Source organism: Pan troglodytes, chromosome 3, assembly GCF_028858775.2.
Source record: "Pan troglodytes isolate AG18354 chromosome 3, NHGRI_mPanTro3-v2.0_pri, whole genome shotgun sequence".
NCBI lineage: Eukaryota > Metazoa > Chordata > Mammalia > Primates > Hominidae > Pan > Pan troglodytes.
Genome location: NC_072401.2, coordinates 153,178,648 through 153,197,974, shown reverse-complemented (window position 1 = coordinate 153,197,974; position 19,327 = coordinate 153,178,648). Strand labels below are relative to the sequence as shown.

The 19,327-nt window shown below is 43.2% G+C and overlaps 2 protein-coding genes across 12 annotated transcripts in view; one reads left to right on the top strand and one right to left on the bottom strand.

The window, feature by feature from the left end:
- Window positions 1-12,790, bottom strand: part of FHIP1A (FHF complex subunit HOOK interacting protein 1A) — a 258,682-nt gene extending 245,892 nt beyond the window's left edge. The window contains exons 1-2 of one of the 2 annotated variants that reach the window (XM_016952373.4): window positions 12,449-12,790; window positions 6,120-6,197 (exon numbers count right to left, since the gene is read on the bottom strand). The gene's annotated coding sequence lies outside the window, so the exon portion shown is untranslated. The remainder of the gene's footprint in view (window positions 1-6,119; window positions 6,198-12,448) is intronic. The other variant, XM_016952372.4, reaches the window with a different exon arrangement.
- Window positions 12,791-12,923: 133 nt separating this feature from the next.
- Window positions 12,924-19,327, top strand: part of SH3D19 (SH3 domain containing 19) — a 277,157-nt gene continuing 270,753 nt past the window's right edge. For 6 of the 10 annotated variants that reach the window (XM_063809094.1, XM_063809084.1, XM_063809099.1 and 3 more), the window contains exons 1-3: window positions 12,924-13,324; window positions 14,202-14,420; window positions 16,302-16,387. The gene's annotated coding sequence lies outside the window, so the exon portion shown is untranslated. Of the gene's footprint in view, window positions 13,325-14,201; window positions 14,727-16,301; window positions 16,388-19,327 lie in introns of all 10 variants that reach the window. The other 4 variants (XM_063809097.1, XM_063809086.1, XM_063809096.1 and 1 more) reach the window with 2 other exon arrangements.

Genomic DNA, 19,327 nt, shown 5'->3' with positions numbered 1-19,327 from the left:
TCAAATTAACTTTGGGGCAACCAGTTTTTCAGGATCTAGTGAAGTACCTCCACTGAAAAGTGTCTCTGGCCAGGCGCGGTGGCTCACACCTGTAATCCCAACACTTTGGGAGGCCGAGGCAGGCGAATCACTTGAGGCCAGGAGTTTGAGACCAGCCTGGCCAACATGGCAAAACCCCATCTCTACTAAAAAGAAATATTAAAATTAGCTGGACGTGGTGGCTTGTGCCTGTAGTCCCAGCCACTAAGGAGGCTGAGGCACAAGAATCCTGTGAACCCAGGAGACGGAGGTTGCAGTGGGCTGAGACTGCACCACTGCACTCCAGCCTGGACAATGGAGCAAGACTCTCTCTCTCGTTAAAAAAATACATATATATATATATTTTTTTTTTTTCAAAGGAGGCAAACCCAAACTCAATTCAACAAATATTTATTGAATGTCATGCACTGGTCTATGTATTGGAATATATAGCCAAGATTATCAAATATCACAAAGCTTTACATTCTTATGTGGGGAAAGAGTTTATATATATATATATATTTTTTTTAATGTCTCATAAATATTTGTTAATGGTCAACTGCTTCTTTTTTTTTTCTTTCCCATTTTCGTCACTTTACTTGAGGATCTTATTACCATACAGGTACTCTTCGAGGAATCTAATGAATGTTCCTAGTGGGCCAGAAGACTTTGTCAAAGCAGCATACCCCTCATATATAATTTAACAACAGTGCAGCCAAGGAAAAAATAGGCCTGGAACATCATTAAAAATGGTTGCATCCCCTAGTAGAACAAGATTTTGCTAACTTGCATACTTTGGTAAAAGGCAAGCCCTAAAGAGTACCATCACTGTCAAGACTCAAGAATACCTCAAATTAGATCATATATGTGAAAGTGCTTTGCAAACCATGAACTGCCAAGGAAACTGCCACTTCTGCTATTGGTGTGGCTATTACAAAGGCACAGACCTAGGAAGGCGATAGTTGTATGGCTTGAAGGAACTAGCTAGGTCTAGAAACAGGGGTCTTCAGCAACAAAAAGAAAAAAAGTAAGAGAGGTCCCAGAGGATGCAACAGGAAGCCTCAATTAACAAAGAGATTCGGGGGAGGGAAGGGTTCCAGGTTAGCAAACCCCAACTCAATTCAACAAATATTTATTGAATGTCATGCACTGGTCTATGTATTGGGATATATAGCCAAGACTACCAAATATCACAAAGCTTTACATTCTTATGTGGGGAAAGAGTTAATAAACAAAAGACACTAACCAACCAGGGAACCATTAAAAAAAATTTTTTAAATTTTAAAAAGACATAAGTAAACTAAAATATGTTAAAAGACAAGTGCAGGAGAGCAGAGTAAGGGGGATGAAAACTACAGAGGATTTGCAATACTTTGAGCTTAGAAGACTAGCCAAAGAGGAGAATGAGGTCAGATTTCAAATGGTGTCCCTCAAAAATTACATTCAATTGCAGGAAAAATAAGAAGAGTCACACTGTGCTTACATGAAATTTGTGTAAAATTTGACAAATCCAAATTTCCTAGGAACACACAGCTCATTTTCCATATTGATCTCCTTCACCATTGTTCAAAATTATTGACCCAAATGTGCTATACAGAATATATAAAAAGATATAAAATGACTTAGCCAGAGGCAGAACAAAGGGAACTACAAGGGACAAAGCAAAACAGATGACAGCAAAAATCGTTGCAAATCAGTCCCTTAGGAAAGGACAAATTCAAGAGGACTTTAAATGCGACTCAATTTTTTTTCTTAGAAAAGTTGGCTCTAGGTCAAGGATGATATAAAAGTTTCATTTCTAGTAACAACCTCAAACAACTGGCAAGGCCTCTCCGGAGCACTGCATTGAGAGAGCTCTGGGTCCTGTGGGGAATTAATTAGACATTTCTGCCATGGGCTCAAGATGGGGCACTGCAGGCATGCAAGCCCCTCATTTGCCTTTCCTTCCCTAGGTTGATCTTAGTGCTTTAAAAATATCAGTAATCACTCACTGGCAACCTACTAAGCAAAAGAAAAGCAACACCAGGAACAGTGGAGGGATGTGGAAATACAGAGTTAGGCTCCAGTCCTAAAGGAGTTTATAATCTAATTGGGAAGAAGGACAAATGTATAAAAGATAACACTGGATGGCAGCAAATGACTAAATTCCCAAAATTTCAGTATGGAGATTCAGGTGCCAGGAAATTACTACAGGAAAAGACAGCCAAGAAAGATTTTATGGAGGACACAGCTCTGAACTAGGCTTGGAAGAATGCACATCACTAAAATAACTGGAAAGAGGAAGGACTGGTCTCAACAAAGATGGGGAAAAAGGAAGAGGTAGGGTGTGTTCAAGAGTGAGGAACATACCAGCATGGCAGTCAAAGCAAAGGATTTGCACAGAGCACCAGATCATAAATGCCCTGAGAATCAGCCAAGGGTTCTCCAGAGAAACAGAACCAGTAGGAGATGTATGTGTGTGTTTATAAAGAGACTTATTATAAGGAAGTGGCTTATGCAATTATAGAGGCCAAGAAGTCTCAAGATCTGCAGTCAGCAAGCTGGAGACCCAAGAGAGACGATAACGTAAGTTATAGTTTGAGTCTGAATCTGAAGGCAGGAGGAGACCGATGTCCCAGGTTGAAAACAGTCAAACAGAGAGAGAGAGAGGAGAGTGAATTCTCCCTTACTCAGTCTTTTTGTACTACTGAAGCCTTCAATAGACTGAATAAGACCCATCCACACTGGGGAGGGCAGTCTGCTTTACTGAGTTTACCAATTCTAATGTTAATCTCATCCAGAAATCCTCTCACAGACATACCCAGAATGTTTAACTAAATACCTGGACACCCTGTGGCCCAGGCAAGTTGATACATAAAATTAATTAACCATCACGCCTTGAGTTGAGTCATTACCCAGTAGGCAACAGAGACCATGATAGGTGACATGAGCACAGCTATAGTTTGGAAAATCAATTGACTATGGAATGAAAATAGATTAGAGCAAGAAAAACTGGAAAGAGAAACAAAATGAAAAATATTATAATTGGCCATATAATAATAAGAGGCAGATCGTTAACAACAAACATTTATAGGATTCTATTCAATATAAGGTGCTCTGGTAGGCAATTAAGATGCAGAGTTACTCTCAACTCCTTATAGTTTACTTTGATGTCAGGATCTAAACATAGACCTATCCAGCAGGAACTGGTTAGAAACAAGCCTAGGGTCCAAAGGTCAGCAATGAGGGTACGGATTTAGGAATTATCTGTATACCCAAGACAACCAAGTCAAGAGTTTGCTCCTGGCATGCCAATATTGACAGAAACTCAGAACAGCAGGTTGAGTTAGCCAGACTGAGTCAGGAAATCCTGTCAAAACTACTCATTTTGTGATTCACTGTGAAGGAATGACCACTTCTCTGTAAAACCAATCCTAAGACATAATCAAGAGGCAGAATTACTTTAAGGACAAAAAAAACACTCTCCAATTGTTGCAAGCTGGTTCTTACTATCTATAGCAACTCCAGGGTGTACTTTTCAAATAGGACATGCAAGGTCCTAAACACTGTGAAGAAGTATAAGGAGAAAATTCAGAGGTCAAACTTAATCAAGCTGATAAGAAATTAACATTAACCATTAAGTTTAATCAGTAGGTAAATATCAAGTCAGTTGGTGTTTCCTGAAACAGATCAAAGTCAATGAATTCCTGTTGTCAGAGTTTCTCTTGTTTTTTTTTTTTTTTTTTTAGAGATAGGTTCCTACTCTGTCACCAAGGCTGGAATGCAGTGACATCATCCTATGTCACTGCAGCCTCAAACTCCTGAGCTGAAGTGATCCTCCCGCCTCAGCCTCCCAAGTAGCTGGGACTCCTGGGGTGAGACACCACACCGCCTAATTTTTTGTTGTTATTGCTGTTAAGACGGGTCTCACTATGTCACCCAGGCTGGTGTCAAACTTCTGGCCTCAAGCAATCTTCCTACCTCTGCCTGCCAAAATGCCCAGGATTACAGGCATGAGCCATTGGGCCTGGCAGATTTTTTACAAGCAGTTAAACTACAACATCTTGCTTAAAATAAGCCAAAAGTACAAATGTTTTGTAGTATACACAAATTAGAGAGATTTAAAAATTCAACTTATCAAATAGTGACTTAGTGTTAGAGAATAAGCAATAATCAAGACTAATACATGGTCAGGTGTGGTGGTTCACACCTGTAATCCTACTGAGGCAGAAGAACAGGGTCTGGAGGCAGGGAACCTAAGGCTGATTCATGCTGACTTCCTAGAACTAAATCAAAAGGAAAACCCCAACTTTCCACACCCAAGTAACAAAAGGACCAGAGGCTATTCCCTTTGCAACCCCCATCTCCTTGTTCCGCATGACAGATAAAAATCTGAAAGTACCTCGGATTGGTCCCCTCCCAAAACCAATCAGGCTGGTCACAAGCCAAGTCTTCCTTTGCATAGAAATATAACTTTGTAACTTCACTTCAGCCTCTGATTGGTCACTTTCCACAACCAATCAGATGTTTGCATAGGGTGTAACTCTGTAACTTCACTTTAGCCTCTGCTTGGTGCTTGGTCGCTTTCTGCAACCAATCAGACAGATCTTGGGCCACTACTTCATTTACATAGGGTGTATATCAAGTAACCAATGGGAAGCCTCTAGAGGGCATTGAAACTCAGAAAATTCTGAAACCAGGCCCATGAGCTGCTTGCTCGGGCCTGCTCCCACCCTGTGAAGTGTGCTTTCGCTTTCAATAAATCTCTGCCTTTGTTGCTTCATTCTTTCCTTGCTTTGTTTGTGCATTTAGTCCAATTCTTTGTTCAAAGCACCAAGAACCTGGACACCCTCCACTGGTAACACTAGCACTTTGGGAGGCCAAGACAGGGGAATCTCTTGGGCCAGGGAGTTTAAGACCAGCCTGAGCAACATGCCAAAACCTTGTCTCTACAAAAAAATACAAAAATTAGCCAGGCATGGTGGCATGCACATGTAGTCCCAGATACTCAGGAGACTGAGGTGGGAGATTCGCTTGAGCCTAGGAAGTTGAGGCTGCAATGAGCCCAAACTGCACTAGTGCACTCCAGCCTGGATGACAGAGTGAGACCCTGCCTCAAAAAAAAAAGGATAATACATTAGACATGTTGTATTTTCCCACAGAAAAGATCAAAATATGAATATATACAAACTATAAGTTTCCCGTGTCCTAAGAAATTCTTATTTTATTAAGAAAAATTTTTATACCAAGAAAATCAAGAAACATTTTTTCTAATAAATAAATATGGAGACATCATCCTTATTTTGAGGATGTACAAAGTTTTCTATTAAATGACCTGAAGAAGATCATACTTTTAAAACATTCCTTATATCACTATATACTTAGGCATAAATATACAAATGTGTACAATACATATGTGCATATATAAATATAGGGGGTATGTATGTGTGTATAGAAATTACATTTGTAAACATATTTTTCTATACTCATTCTAGTATATTATAAAGAAAATCAACCTAAAATGAATGGAATCCAAATAAAAGTTCCATGAACACAAACAAAATAGAAGATATTCATTTTGAGGAATAAGACACACTCCTCTAATGAAATGGTTATGAAAAAAAGCTTGGACTAAATAAAAATATTAATCAACTCTTTTAGACATTCAGTAAAAACTTTGCCACAGGAATTCCTGAAATGTTCCCACCTCAATGAGCCTGAGTCATGAAATTTAGCCAAAGTATCTTATTTCACATTTTCCACACACAGAGGGAAATCAGTTCCTAGGACTTTCTACAAGCCAAAAGATCCTAAAATGGACCCATGACTAATATTTCAACAGAGGTAAACTTTAACAATTTAAGGAGAAGAGCTAAAATACACTCTGCATTCTGCAAAACCTAGTGGATTTTCTGAACTCCTTAATGGCATGTCCTAAAATAATGTTCTTAGGAAAATGTTAAAAAAAAAAAAAAAAAACACTATGCTCCATAAAAGCTAATTAGCAGCTCAACCAACAGCTGCAGAGTATTTTTATAGCTGTTACCAATTACTATCTTCTCTTGGGGAAAACATTAAAACCAAAAAGAACCTGAAATGTGAGGAAATGAGGTGAACCTTACCTAAAAGCTCAGCACCTTTTGCTGTTATGACCTCTTATTTCAGTGGCTGGTCATCTATTAATAATTTCTGTCTTCAGTCTTGTGCATTCAGAAAGAAAGAATATGTTAATATAACTAAAAATGAAGGGACACTACTAGAGGAAATGTAAATAAAAGAAATTTAACATTTTCATAACAGTGACTCACAAACCTTTCCTACAGAAAACACAAGTGTACAATGATAACACTTTCAAGGATGTTCTCTGAAGCACTGTTCTTAATACAGAAAAATGGAAAACAATCCAAATTCCCAACAAAAGGCTGTTTAAATAAACCATGTTATAGGGGCAGGCATGGTGGCTCACGCCTATAATCCCAGCACTTTGGGAGGTCAAGGCAGGTGGATCACCTGAGGTCAGGAGTTTGAGACCAACCTGGCCAAACCCTGGCTCTCCTAAAAATACAAGAATTAGCCAGACATGGTGATGCACACCTGTAGTCCTAGCTACTCAGGAGGCTGAGGCAGGAGAATTGCTCGAACCTGGGACGGAGAGGTTGCAGTGAGCTGACATTGCACCACTGCACTCCAGCCTGGGTGACAGAGCAAGACTCCATCTCAAAAAAAAACAAAAAAACAAACCAAAAAAACTATATCTATTCAATGCATTACTATACAGCCAGTAAAAAAAACAAAATGAGAATGATGTGCATGTATGGTCATAAAAACATTTTCAAGGTATATTATTGAGTTAAAAATAAAAACCAAGTTGAAAGTTGCATAGGATTACCCCAGTAGTTATTAACAACCACGTTAATAATAAACATTTCTAAATAGAGGGAAAAATGAAGGGAAATATATCTATTTATAGCAGTTTATCCAGAATATAACATTGCAGTGTACTTTAACTTTTAACATTATATATTTCTATATTGTTTAGAATTTGAATAATATGTATCATGTATGCAATAAGAAAATTAACTCTCATTTAAGTTAGTGATATAATTGGAAAGGAAGTAGGAGAAAATCATATTTATAAAGAAAAGGATAAACTTAAGGGTGTTAACTTTTTATAATAGCTCTAAAATATCATTTGTCTCTACCTGTCTTTTAGAAGGCAGTAGTATCCTCACTCTCAGAACTTCAAAATTAAGCAAAACACATAGATACTGGAAAAGTCCCCTTAGCATCTCCCCTTAGTAATGCCTTCTGAGAATAAAAGTTTAGCCCAAATTCCAGTATTTATCAAATTCAACTGGGCAAGAATGCCAGCTTCTAAACATTGCAGACAAACCGCACATCTCTACTTCTAAGTAAAAGTAATTACAGAATTAACAACAAAAAGGTACAGATTCTGCAGACTCTTAAAACCATTTGAAGCATTTTCAAAATGGAAATTTAAGGAATTAGATAAAAATACTTTTGAATCTATAGTCCAGTAACCTGTTCAAAAATTGTAAAAACTAGATAGAGGCCAGACGCGGTGGCTCACGCCTGTAATCCCAGCCCTTTGGGAGGCCGAGGCGGGCGGATCACCCAAGGTCAGGAGTTTGAGACCAGCCTGGCCAACATGGTGAAACCCCATCTCTACTAAAAAAATACAAAACTTAGCCGGGCATGGTGGCGCATGCCTGTAGTCCCAGCTACTCGGGAGGCTAAGGCAAGAGAATCACTTGGACCTGGAAGGCGGAGGTTGCAGTGAGCCGAGATTGCACCACTGCACTCCAGCCTGGGCGACAGAGTGAGACTCCGTCTCAAAAAAAAACAAACAAACAAACAAACAAAAACTAACTAGATAGAAGGCAAAAGAATTGCCTAGAAAGGAAACTGAAGAATCACTAGCAAGGTAAAACTTTCTACCTGCCTGGGAAAGGTTTGTCTCTACAGTTGACCTTGTCTGGGAGAGGTTTGTCTCTACAGTTATGTGACCAAGAGCATAACATTTAAACTCCTACACCTCAATTTCCTCACCTGTAAAATGGAAGAACTGGGAATACATAATTTTGGCTCTAAAATTCTGACAAAAGACCTTCGCTCCATCCTTGCCAAAGGGCTTTTTTTTTTTTAAGTAATACATATGAGGCCAGGCGCGGTGGCTCATGTCTGTAATCCTAGCACTTTGGGAGACTGAGGAAGGCGGATCACTTGAGGCCAGGAATTCGAGACCAGCCTGGCCAACATGGTGAAACCCTATCTCCACTAAAAATACAAAAATTAGCCAAGCATGTTGGTGCATGCCTATAGTCCCAGCTACTCGGGAGGTTGAGGCAGGAGAATGGCTTGAACCCAAGAGGCGAAGGTTGCAGTGAGCTAAGATTGTGCCACTGCACTCCAGCCTGGGCAACAGAGCGAGACTCTGCCTCGAAAAATAAATAAAGTAAAATAAAGTAATACATATGTACACAGTATAAAATATTATCTAATATTATAAGGTACATAGCCAAAAACAGCAGATTCCTGTCTGGCTCCTCCTCACCCCTGAGTTTCATTCTCCGAAAGAAGGTCCTTCAACTCTTTTAGCTATTTCTTCTGGTAATTACTTCTATATTTGTAAATCATGCACTTATACTGCTATTTACAGAGTTTTTCAATTTTAGACATTACCAAAATTCCTTATTCAATCTATCAAGGTATTTATTCACCTACGCCACTTCCCAAGATCTCCCTCCCAAATTTAATGGAGGTTACTTCAATTTTATTGCACAGCTATACTGTTGAGATGCCAAGGCCATACAGACTATATGTTACATGTGTACACACACTTACACATACACATATATGTACATATTCATATACAGTCCTGTCATCCTGTCTCCACATGAGCTCATATTTTGGTTAATAAGAAATAAGAAGGCCAGGCGCGGTGGCTCACGTCTATAATCCCAGCACTTTGGGAGGCCAAGGCAAGTGGATCACCTGAGGTCAGGAGTTCGAGACCAGCCTGACCAACATGGAGGAACCCCATCTCTACTTAAAATACAAAACTAGCCAGGCGTGGTGGTGCATGCCTGTAATCCTAGCTACTCGGGAGGCTGAGGCAGGAGAATCCCTTGAACCCGGGAGGCAGAGGTTGCGGTGAGCTGAGATCACGCCATTGTACTCCAGCCTAGGCAACAAGAGCAAAACTCCATCAAAAAAAAAAAAGAAAGAAAGAGAGAGAGAGAGAGAAAGAAAGGAGGGAGGGAGGGAGGGAGGGAGGAAGGAAGGAAGGAAAGAAAGGAAAGAAAGAAAGAAAGAAAGAAAGAAAGAAAGAAAGAAAGAAAAAGAAAAGCCCATTTCACATCCAACCACTTCACAAAATGTAACAAGGAAAAAAGTGAAAGCATGGGCTGTAAATCAGAAATCCTGAATTCAGGTCTCAGTCCACAATATACAGGAGCAAAGAGTATGCCCATAAAAGTCCCTTATTATTGGCCGAACACAGTGGCTCACGCCTGTAATCCCAGCACTTTGGGAGGCCGAGGTGGGTGGGTCACCTGAGGTCAGGAGTTTGAGACCACCCTGGCCAACATGGCAAAACCCCATCTCTACTAAAAATACAGAAAAATTTAGCTAAGCATGGTGGTAGGCACCTGTAATCCCAGCTACTCAGGAGGCTGAGGTAGGAGAATCGCTGGAACTGGGAGGCGGAGGTTGCAGTGAGCCGAGATCACACCATTGCACTCCAGCCTGGGCAACAAGAGTGAAACTCCGTCTCAAAAAAGTCCCTTATTATCTCTGAACCTCATCTGCTTTCCTCCTGTGTAATCTAAACACAATGGCATCTACTACAAAATGGTTAAATCACAAGGCACAAACATGGTACATGAAAGCACTCTGTGAAACATACAGCACTACAGAACTGTTCACTTCTGTTATTGTTTTCATTAAGAGATCCCTATAAATGAAGTTCCTGGAGTTTCCTGTCACTCCTGAGCACTGTTCCCCTACCTGGGCTAAGAACCAAGGGTTGGAAGTTGCTAAAAATAAGGATGAAGTAGATCTAAATTGTGTTTCAATGGCAGAATCTGATCCAGATCTTCACTGGGCCTACGTATCACCCTAGAAGACAAATGTACACAGAATAAAGATCAAGTGTCTAAACAGATTAAATAAAGCAATTTTGCTTTATATTTGCAGGGAGAAAGGAGGTTCCTTATTAAATTTTCTTTATGAAAGTAATACAAGAGGCCAGGCATGGTGGCTCACACCTGTAATCCCAGAATTTTGGGAGACCAAGGCAGGCGGATTGCTTGAGTCCAGGAGCTCAAGGGCAGCCTGGGCAACGTGGCAAAACCCTGTCTGTATGAAAATACAAAAAATTAACAGAGTGTGATGGCATGAACCTGTGGTCCCAGCTACTCAGGAGGCTTAGGTGGGAGGATTGCCTGAGCCCAGGAGATCAAGGCTGCAGTGAGCCGAGATCATGCCACTGAACTCTAGCCTGGGCCAGAGAGAGAGAGAGACCCTAACTTTAAAAAATATATATATATATATATATAATTTCACTCCTCAGAGGCAATTCTTGTTTTTTCTCATTTTACCTCCATATCTCTACATAATATATTTGTACATCTGCTTCTTGTTTGCAGTCATTATCTATCAAGTTCCTATTAAAGAAAGAACTTAGCAGAGAAAGTATTTTGAACCAATCTTGGGAGGCAGAGTACAGAACTGTCCAGCAATGTATTACTCTGACTATGTAAAAATAAAACACTCCTTTTATTTCTAGTCTTCAAGTCCTCCATTAAAAGTCCTACACAATGTCTTTATATGAGAGCCAAGAAAAAAGGTAGCTGGGCAGTTGGACCTAAATTTTTACACCACTCTCAATCACTCTCTGAATCCACTTCAGTGATGTCCAGTTTCTCTGACCCTTTCCAGCCACCCCACACAGTTTAATCCTGTTCCTTGTCCTACAGTACTAATGATAAATAGGACCCCAAACTTAATTTATTTCAAGACAGGCATGGACATAATTCTTATGAGCTCTGCGGAAAGGGATTAACTGGAACTAAAAAGATATCAACCTTTAATTATGCGAAAAGTTACCTAAAGCCAACAAGTATACTGTATTAAAGAGTAAATTTATGGACTAAATATCCTGCTCAATTTCCGTCCGAAGAAGACCTTTGAAGTTCTCCAAACGTGGACTTCAGCTGTGGTTCACTACATGTGGACAGATTCGGGGACAGCATCCTGCCTAGTGCCAGGTGTACAAGTGAACTTGAGGTCAGGCAGGTGACCCTGACAAGCAGGCATAATACATTAAGGAGAGGAAATCTTCCCTCTCATTAATCAACAGGATAAAGGTAATTAAGCAGGAATTATTTTTCAATGACCTATATAATTTCATCAGGGCTGCTATGACTATTAGCAGGGAGCAGCTGACTTCCTAATGAGATGAATTTGATAGCACAGCCCTTCCAGAGAAGCCAAGGGAGCAAGCCCAATCTACAGGGAAGCAACAATTGTTAGGCATTGTTTACTCCTCCTCCTGAGAGCTGTCTCTCCTTCTCAATATTTGGCTCTTTCCCTTCAGGGGGGTTTCCCTGTCCCTGGATAGCTGGGGCTGCAGCATCTGCTGAACAGTGGAAGCTAGATCTGCTGTGAATGGGTGGGTCCAGGAGGCTGGGACACTAATTCACTAGACCTGCTCATGTGATTCCCAAAGTCCCAAGCCAACAAGGCTACCGCCGCCTGCACCAACACCTCGCTCTGACCAGGCCTGAAATAAGACAGCAAGGTAGTTCCTCCCACTCCCTAGCAGAAGCGGAGTTAACAAGGGACCTTTGTTGAGCCAGAGGAAACACAAACACACACACACTATCAATAACCACGACTTGAACGCAGTTTCATCACAGAATTTACGAAATTGAGCAACAGCTACCTAACAAGTAAGTCCTTACACCAGGAAAGGGCTGCAAACCTCAGAGGGGCACCGCCTCTGTCTCCTGTGTAAGCAAGTTGATTTACAGGGGAAACCTGAACTCCACATCTCTTTGCCTTTTCCTGTGCCTCCCAGAGGACCCAGGGACCAAGGAATGGGATGGAGGGCCCTAATGACATATTCCTTCGTCAAAACAAGCTGGCTCTCTCTATCCCAGGGTCAGTCACCGCGTTACGCCCCGTCCCGGAGCCCGAAACCCTAGAAGTCACCTCCTCCCCCCTGCGCCCCCGCCCGACGCAGCGACCTCATTTGGAACATCCCCAGCCGGCCCCCAGCCCAATGCCTGCTCCCTCAGCCCAATGCCCGCACCCCCTGCCCAGCTGGCGGATGCAGAGAAGGGACATTTCGACTCTCCCTCCTCCTTCAACCCTCTAAAATAAAAGAATCCCTCAAGCGCAAATCTCCGGCCAGCACAGCACCTACCTGTCCCCGGCCGTGGCTCCTCCTCCCCGAGCAGTGGGGCTTGCTGGACAAGTGTCCTCAGACAGTCCAGAAAGTTTGCTCTGCGGTCCCGGGGACGCCTGCGCGGGACCCAGTGAGGAAAGCGGGGCCGGCTCCTCGCACCTCGGGCGGCCGCCGCTCGAAAGTCTTGGCCCAGGTCCTCCAGGCCCAGCTCAAACTCAGGAGTGCCCGGGAAGAATGTAGGTCGTGAGAAGGTCGGAGCGCAACTTTTCGAAGGTGCGTCAGCCGCCGGCTGAGCCGCGTGGGTCCCTGCCTCCCCCCAGCCTCTCCCTAGTGAGCGCAGGAGGGGCGGGGGCGGGGGCCGGGGCGGGGCAGGGGCGGGGGTGGGGCCCAACCTGCCTGGAGGCCTCGGGGAGCGCGCCCCGGCCCCGCCCCCGCCGCCGCCGGCCCCGCCTCTGCCGCTGGGACACGCCGCCGCCAGGTGCGCCGGGGACTTAGGCAGTGCCGCGCCGAATGGCCCGCGCCGGTTTCCAAGGTGAAGGAGGAGGAGCCTCTGAGGAAAAGTTTCCACAGAAACTTGAGCTGGGCGCAGAGAAGCACTCGCGCCCTTGGGGGCTAACGTTTGGCCGGAGCTACACACTCTTTACTCACGCACGCACACCGCCGTACACAGCACAATCGTTCACCGTCCCGCCAAAGGCTCGTCTCTCGGGTTCTGCCTAGTGGAAGGAGTCGGACAACGCCGCACGTCACGGGCGTTTCGGATTTCTTGCTTCCCAAAGGTTTGACGGCGGCCACCGGCGCCCCGGCCCAGCTCTGCTTTCCTTTGCTGACTCCTTCCTTGAGGTGTGAATTTTAAAATGCTGATACCGCCCCAAGAGAGCTGAGTCAAGTGAGGTAAACGTTCGCCTGTTGTTCTCCTGACAGACTCCCTGCAGTGGGCAGGGGAAATGTGGCCTTGGCCGACATTAATGAAGTGCCAGGATGGAGGGAGGGGACCTGCTGATTTGTTCTGTTTTACTTTTTAAGGGTAACTAGAGCGTTACTGGAGTCGTCTGTGGGTTTGGGGAGTATGTGGCGCGTGTGTGTGTCACACATTTCACTGGCAACTCCCGCCAACCCCTTCCCAAGAAATGAAGGCTCTAATGTGGGCAGTTCTGCAACAAAGGTGAAACTTCCCCAAATCACGATTCCCCGCAAGATGAGAGAGCAGGTGCAGCATCCATTTCCCCACTATCACGCTTGAGATGGTGGCTTTGGGCACTGCCGGGTGCCCCGACATCCTTCCCAGAGCCCAGCCTTCCCACCCAGGCCTGGCCCTGCGCGGCCGCCTGCCTTTGCATCAGAGACCGCGGCTGTGCCATTGCCAAGGTGGGCAGCGCCGCCTCGCTTCCCTATTCCTCCGTCTCCCACGCCTCTTGCGTGTTTGAGTCGCGAAGTGATGGACTTTAAATCTCAGAGGAGGAATGAGAAACTTGGTTAGTGGCTCTCTTGGCATGTTCGTAGCCCTGTGGTTGAAGTGGCTGAAACCTGCGTTGAGCCTCAGTCCAAGCAGCTGGGGCCACACCAGTTTGCAAAGGCGGATGTGGCAGTTTTCCACCGCAGCAGCAGCCTGCTGGCGCCTCATCAGATTCTCCTTTGGAGGAAGTATCTTCTTCCCTTCATTCTCGGTGAATGGCATCCAGAGATAACCAAAATCAGGTGTATCTAGTTTCAAGTTCTGTCTTGCAACCGTGATAATTGGAGGATGCAAACTTTACACTTTCTTCTCTAGCTGTCTACCACCACTGCTGCGCTTGTGGATGACTGCAGGAACACCGGGTACTTGCCACAAGTATCTCTCCAGATTCATCAGCCTTTCACCTGTGACAAGCTCAGTCAAGAAGTGGCTCCTAAGTAAAAGCTGGGGAAGAACAAGGAAGATAGAGCTCAGAGTAGAAAGCTGTGAAGTTCTGCACAACAGGTCCCCTTGGCCTGCTCTAACAGTTGGAAGGTGGGGGAAGCATTCATTTACTCAACAAATATATACTGAGTGCCTTTTGCATGCTAGGCACGCTTCTAGGGGTTGAGGACACAGCAGAGAGCACAAACAACAATTCCAGCCCTCGTGGAGCTTACCTCTTCCACGTGGGAAAGACAGATGGTAAATGTATAAGGACAATATATGGACTGCTGTATGATTAGAAATGCTATGGAGAGGCTAGGAGTGCTGTCTCATGCCTGTAATCCCACAGTTTGGGAGGCCAAAGGAGGAGGATCACTTGAGGCCAGAAGTTGGAGACCCAACCTGGGCAACATAGTAAGACCCCCTATCTACAAAAAGTTTAAAAATTAGCCAGGCATGGTGGCGTGCACCTGTAGTCCTAGCTATCCAGGAGGCTGAGGTGGGAGGATCACTTGAGCCCGCTGCATTCCAGCCTGGGTGACAGAGTGAGACCCTGTTTTGAAAGAAAGAAAGAAATGCTGTGGATAAAAATTAAGCAGAGAGGGTACATAGAAAGTATGAGGGGTGCTATGTTCGGAGAGGGGTGATGATCAAGGAAAGCTGCTGGAGGAGGTAACATTTGAGGAACGACTTGAGGGAGGTTAGGGATATCTGAGCAGACAACTTCCCAGGCAGAAAGCATAGCAAATGTAAAGGCCCTGAGGCAGGAGTATGCCTAAGTGTACTAGGAGCAATCCAGAAGGCGCCATGAAAGAATGGAGAAGATGAAGTCAAAGAAGTGAAAGGTGGGGGTGATGCAGATCAGGTAAGGCTTTTACTCTGAGTGAGTTGGTTGGAGCCATTGGAGGATTTTGTGTAGAAAAGTGACACTTTCTGACATTGTAATTGGATCACTTTGACTGCTGGGTTAAGAATAAACAGTAGGGTGTAAGGGTAGAAGCACAGAGACTGGTTAAGAGGCTACTAAAATAATCTAGGGTCAGCCGGGTGTCGTGGCTCACGCCTGTAATTCCAGCACTTTGGGAGGCCAAGGTGGGTGGGTCACAAGGTCAGGAGATCAAGACCATCCTGGCCAACATGGTGAAACCCCGCCTCTACTAAAAATACAAAAAATTAGCCAGGTGTGGTGGCACGCGCCTGTAGTCCCAGCTACTCAGGAGGCTAAGGCAGGAGAATCACTTGAACTCGGGAGGCGGATGTTGCAGTGAGTAGAGGTTGCAGTGAGCCGAGATCGCACCACTGCACTCCAGCCTGGGCGACAGAGCGAGACTCCATCTCACAAAAAGATAATAATAATAATTGAGGGGCAAGAAGATAGAGATGTGGACCAGAGAAATAGTGGTAGAGATGAAAAGCTGATGGTTTCCTCACATTGAATGTGGGGTATAAAGGAAGGAGATGAGAAGGACTCTGAGGCTTTTGGCCTGGGCAGCATAAGGATGGAACTGCTATAACAAAGTTGGAGAAGACTTCAAAAGGAGGTTAGGGTAAAATCAAGGCAGGAAAGGAGAGGCGCATAATTTGAATGTGGGCAGCGTAAGGATGGAACTGCTATAACAAAGTTGGAGAAGACTTCAAAAGGAGGTTAGGGTAAAATCAAGGCAGGAAAGGAGAGGCGCATAATTTGAATGGTCTTCAGTTTCTTCAACTTATAAAATGAAAGTAATACCTGCTTTGTTAAGGTTGTTTTAGGATGACAAATTAGCATAGTGAAGTGTATAACACAATGCCTAATACATGATAGACACTTAAGAATGTTAGTTCCCTCTCTACAAATATGAATTTCATTTATATCCATTATGCCCTCTGGGAGTGAAACAGACTCATTCTTTTGAGGAAATAAGTCTTGCTAAAGGTAAAGGGGCTGTCTCCTTCTCCCATTCTTGCCATATGACACTGTCTGCTCTCTCTTTGTCTTCCACCATGAAGACAGGCATGGTAGCTCATGTGGAAGCTTCCCGAGGCCCTCACCCAGAAGCAGATGCTGGAGCCATGCTTGTACAGCTTGCAGAACTGTAAGCCAATTAAAACTCTTTTCTTTATAAATTAAAATAGATAAATAAAAATAAAGGATAAGCAGATGTGGTGGTACGGGCCTATAGTCCCAACTGCTTAGGAGGCCGAGGCAGAAGGATCAATTGAGCCCAGGAGGTCGAGGTTGCAGTGAGATTTGAGTGCCACTGCACGCCCACCTGGGCAACAGAGTGAGACCCTGTCTCTTCTTAAAAAAAAAAAAAAAAAAAAAAAAGTTGAAAAATATCTATTACATGGAAATATATTTATAATATTGTATAAAGTAAGCCTACTATAAAAGTAAGTGTGTAAAGTAAGATTCTCTTTACAAATGTTAATAATGATTATCTCAGCCAGGCATGGTAGCTCATGCCTGTAATCCCAGAACTTTGGGAGGCCGAGACAGGTGGATCACCTGAGGTCAGGAGTTTGAGACCAGCCTGACCAACATGGTGAAACCCCGTCTCTACTAAAAATACAACAATTAGCTGGGCGTGTTGGCAGGCGCCTGTAATCCCAGCCACTCGGGAGTCTGAAGCAAGAGAATCACTTGAACCTGGGAGGTGGAGGTTGCAGTGAGCCAAGATTGCACCATTGCACTTCAGCCTAGGCAACAAGAGTGAAACTCCATCTCAAAAAAATCATAATAATAATAATGATTATCTCAATACTAGGATGACAGTTTATTTTTATTCTCTGTGCTTTTCTCTACTTCCAAGTTTTCTGCCATAGGAAGGTATCACTTTCTTTCAGGAGTGGAATTGCTGGATGATAGGCTGTATATACAGTAAGATTTAGTTGATACTGCCAAACAGTTTTCCAAAGTGATTATACCAATTTATGTTCCCACTGACAACATATAAGAATTCCAATATGGAGCAGTGCGTTTTTTAACAGCATCATCCAGTTAAACAGCAATTAATTTGAACCTACTGCTTTAGAAGTTAATTAAGCAAAAGTTAAAAATAAGTATATTGGCTGTAAATGCATATATTAGTAACAGTAGCCTTTTCTAAATCATGTTTTTTATTAATGTATTTCATTTTATTCTTTTTGTTTTGTTTTGTTTTGTTTGAGACGGAGTTTCACTCTTTGGTCCAGGCTAGAGTGCAGTGGTGCAATCTCGGCTCACTGCAACCTCCGCCTTCTAGTTTCAAGTGATTCTCCTGCCTCAGCCTCCCGAGTAGCTGGGATTGCAGGCGCCCACCATCATGCCCAGCTAATTGTTGTATTTTTAGTAGAGATGGGGTTTCACCATGTTGACCAGGCTGGTCTTAAACTCCTGACCTTGTGATCCGCCTGCCTCGGCCTCCCAAAGCGCTGGGATTAGAGGCATGAGCCACCATGCCTGGCCCCTCTTTATTCATTGTTTATACTCTTCAGCTCTGTTATTATAGTACTTTAAAGAACTGAAATTATATTTCTTTATTGTAGAAGCCAGTCAAGACTTCTCCCTCTTTTTCTTACCACCTTTATTTCCATTTTAAAATGTAATTATATTTGAAATTACATATTTCTCAAATTATTAAACGTGTTAAATACTAGATATTCAAGATTACATGAACAAAGGAGAGAAGTATTTCATCATTCACACACACACACATACATACACAAATTCTTCTTTCACAGAGCTCATAGGACTATAGATCTTAACACTCCTATGAGGAAGTGGACAAAGTGCATCATCTGTGTTTAAGAAAAGCAGAAGCTAAAATGCAACATAGGGAAGTTGTCCCAGATACCTTGGAATTGAAAGTAAAAAGTACATGAAGACATTATCATCTGTAGTCAGATTAAATCTAAATTTAAATCATCTTCTGTAGTTGCTTCTCTTAAAAAAAGAGCTCAAAAATGAACAATGTGTATTCTGTTATAATAGTAATCATGCTGTCAAGAAATTCTTTTTTCTTTTTTTTTTTTGAGATGGAATCTCGCTCTGTCACCCAGGCTGGAGTGCAGTGGCACGATCTCGGCTCACTGCAAGCTCTACCTCCTGGGTTCACGCCATTCTCCTGCCTCAGCCTCCCGAGTAGCTGGGACTACAGGCTCCCGCCACCACACCCAGCTAATTTTGTGTATTTTTAGTAGAGATGGGGTTTCACCGTGTTAGCCAGGATGGTCTCGATCTCCTGACCTTGTGATCCGCCCACCTCGGCCTCCCAAAGTACTGGGATTACAGGCATGAGCCACCGTGCCTGGCCAAGAAATTCTTTTTTCTAACAAGTACAATTAATAAAAATATGTTAGCAGAGAGGGTAGTGGCAGAGATTCCCACAATAGTACCCAGTGCTCAGTCTGGTGGAGTTGGCAGTACATGCTGCAGCATTTTTGCCAAATAGTGGTAATAATGGCATGTCCATTGGAATAGATCTATAATATGATTTGGGTGTTGTTCCTAGTTATATAGCTGTCAAGTTTACATAACCTCTGTGGACAACTTTATAGATTCAATAAGCTACTTAATATTATAATAAGTTATTTTCTTTTAAATCAGCTGCATATGTTTTCTGCAGTTTGTAGCAGAACTCTTGACAGAGCTGTATGTTACATTTATTTTTGTCTGTTTTCAATGGCCAAGACATCAAGTACTATTTTGCAAGGTAGTGGTCATAGTGGGTGTATTAGTCCGTTCTCACACTGCTATAAAGATACTACCTGAGACTGAGTGATGTATAAAGGAAAGGAGTTTAATTGACTTACAGTTCCACATGGCTGAGGAAGCCTCAGAAAACTTATAATCATGGTAGAAGGCGAAGGGGAAGCAAGCACCTTCTTCACGAGGCAGCAGGAGAATGAGAGTGTGAGCATCAGATAATGTGAGAACTCACTCACTACCAGGAAAACAGCATGGGTGAAACCGCCCCCGTGATCCAGTCACCTCCCACCAGGTCCCTCCCTTGATACATGGGGATTACAATTTGAGATGAGATTTGGATGGGGAC